The sequence below is a fragment of the Trichechus manatus genome, unplaced genomic scaffold (genome assembly GCF_000243295.1).
Source record: "Trichechus manatus latirostris isolate Lorelei unplaced genomic scaffold, TriManLat1.0 scaffold00035, whole genome shotgun sequence".
NCBI lineage: Eukaryota > Metazoa > Chordata > Mammalia > Sirenia > Trichechidae > Trichechus > Trichechus manatus.
Genome location: NW_004443971.1, coordinates 539,015 through 541,902, shown reverse-complemented (window position 1 = coordinate 541,902; position 2,888 = coordinate 539,015). Strand labels below are relative to the sequence as shown.

The following is a 2,888-nucleotide window of genomic DNA, read 5'->3' as shown; positions in this document are numbered from 1 at the left end:
ACAACAATAATAAAATAAATAAATAAATCTCTTCTCTAGGTATATTATATATTGTATATAATACATCATCTAGTATATATCATTTGTTATGTATGTAAATATATCTATTATCTCTATGATATAAAGAAATATACCTATTATCATTCAAAAGGGGGATCTGAACAGTACTTTTTTGAGAAGACAAGGCACAGTTCATTTGTGAGTCAATGTCATTTCCCATTGGTTCACAGCCAATAAGCCTGTGTCTTAAATACATTTTGAATAAAGAATAAAAAGGAACAAACAGAAATAAAAAGAGAAAAAAGTGCAGGGAAGACTATTAAAATTGCTAACATACATTCTATTACTTTTTTATTATTATAGCAAATCATCCTTTATTCCAAGTTAACCATTCCTTCCCACTGGTCAAAATGATTTGCTTTAATATCACAGCGATTACATTTGTAACAGTCTAGAGTGGTAATGGTCTTTTGGGTTTATTTTGTTCCCAGGAAAAAAGCATTTCTTATGACTGTTGACGTCTGGCCAGGCTTCCAATACCGGATTTTCAGTTTTGATGTAGCTGCCTTTATCTCTACTTCTTAGAGTATAGATAATTGGGTTTAAGATGGGAGTAATGATGGTGTAGAACACAGCAAGAACTTTGTCCACTGAATAACTGCTGAAGGGCCACACATAGATGAAAATGCGTGGTCCAAAAAACAATGTGACCGCAGTGATATGGGCAGTCAGTGTGGAGCGGGCCTTTGCCTTGCTAGCAGAGAGCGATTTCTCACTGTGATGAGTATCACAGTGTAGGAGACCACCAAGAGGAGGAAGGAACTCATAGAAAGAAAGCCACTGTCTGCAACAACTAGTAGATCGATAACATAAGTGTCAATGCAGGCTAGCTTGGTGACTACAGGGAGGTCACAGAAGAAACTATCTACCTCATTAGGACCACAAAAATGTAAGTTAACAGTAAATTCCAACTGGCTAACACTATGGATGAAGCCAACACACCATCGGATGAGAACCAGAATAATACACACGCGGCAGCTCATCATTGCCATGTAGTGGAGAGGTTTGCATATAGCAATGTAAAGATCATAGGCCATAGACACAAGGAGCACCATTTCACCACAAGCAAAGAGATGAACAAAGAAAATCTGGGCCACACAGGCTTGAAAAGAAATAGTTTTTGCTCTAGCAGTAAGTCTGCAATCATTTTTGGTGTAGCAAAAGAGGCCACATACATCTATAAAAGAGACGTTTGCAAGGAGAAAGTACAGGGGGTATGAAGGCGAGCATCTGAGGTCACAGTGAGGATGATGAAAGTTTCCCAGCAGGATAGCTAGGTAGAGTAGAGAAAATATGACAAACAGGAAAGGTTGGAGTAGACTTCTGGCAAAATGGTGCTCTAGGCAGAAGCACCACCCCGTCCCTCCACAGCAAAGATCCGTAAAACGAAGCCGAACAGAGAAAACAACAATCCTGAAACCCTAAAACATCAAATGAAGAGATAAAAAAACTCAGCCAAACACCAAATGGAGTGAGAAAACTGACAGAGGACGGAGAGCGAGGAGAGATTCATGCAGAGGTCCCCTACCAGCTAACGCAGTGCGGATCCACCATCTTGGACTCCTATCAGAGACCAGCAAACAGGGGTACGAGAAAGCAGCTTCACGGAGCTTCCAGCGGGAGATAAAACAACTGGTAATTTGTGATATACACTTTCCCACCCCCCACCCTTCCTCACCCCCACTCGGCCTCCTCTGCTTCCCGCGGCCACAGTCGCTTGTCCAGGAAGCACTGGCTGCTTGGATTCCACCCACCTGAATGGGCCGGCTCTCTGAGTGACATTTGTTGGCTGCTGGTGTTGCATTTATCTGCTTCTTTTGATTTCTTTCTAACCTCTCACCACCTCCCCCTCCTTTCGCTCAAGTACCTGGCCCCATGCGTCATCTTTGCTTCTTCCTGAGGGGTTGCAGAGCTCCGGTAATTTGTGATATAGGCTTTCCCACCTCATACCATTCTTCACCCACAATTGGCCTCCTCTGCTTCCCACAGAAACAGTCTCTTGTCCGGGAAACACCAGCTGCTTGGATTCCACCTGCCTGCACTAGCTGGTTCTCTGAGTGCCATTTGTTGGCTGCTGGTATTGCTTTTTTGTGCTTCTTTTGATTTCTTCCTTACCTCTCACCACCTCCCCCTCCTTTTGCTCAAATACCTGGCTCCGTGCGCCGTCTTTACTTCTTCATCAGGGGCTGTGGAGCTCCATTCAAGTGTGGAGTGGCTTCCCAGTCTGGGCTGCTGTGCTGGTGGGATCCTGATGCTTTTGTTCATTTGTTTGTTTTCTTTTCCTTTTCTTGAGTTGGGAGCCCGTTCTGGCCAGGTGGTTCTGCGTGGCTTCCACTGACTTGCAGAGGGATCCCTGAGGGCATTTCTTTTTTGTTGTTGTTTTTTTTTTTTTTTTGTCTTTTTTTTCTGTTTTTTGAGGGGATTTTCTTCTGTTTTTTTTCTAAAAAATTTGTTTTGTTTTCTATCCCCTCTTTTTCCCTTTTTGTCTTTCTTCATTTCTCTGTTTGTTGTCTTTCTATATCTTCCTTCTCTTTCTGATCCCTGAACACCTAGTGTTGTATACCTCCATACCTTCTAGCCAGGCTGTACTGCAACACCTGAGAAAACTTCCCAGACCTCACAGCCTCACCAGTGGGATCCCTGGCAACTTTACTGTTCTTTAACCATTCTGATTTTTATTTATTCACTCTTTTCTTTTTTTTCTTCCTCTTCCCCTTTTTGTTTTTCTCTGTTTGATAGTCTCTCACCTCTCCACTCTAACGGCAAGCTCCCCTACCATTCTTTTTTCTTTGTTTGTATGATTTTTGCTCCTGTTCATCTCTCCTCTC

General features: G+C 42.5%; 1 pseudogene; it reads right to left on the bottom strand.

Annotated features, from left to right (window-relative positions):
• Positions 1 to 435: 435 nt before the first annotated feature.
• LOC101353482 (olfactory receptor 4K15-like) lies at positions 436 to 1,237 on the bottom strand (annotated as a pseudogene).
• Positions 1,238 to 2,888: the final 1,651 nt, after the last annotated feature.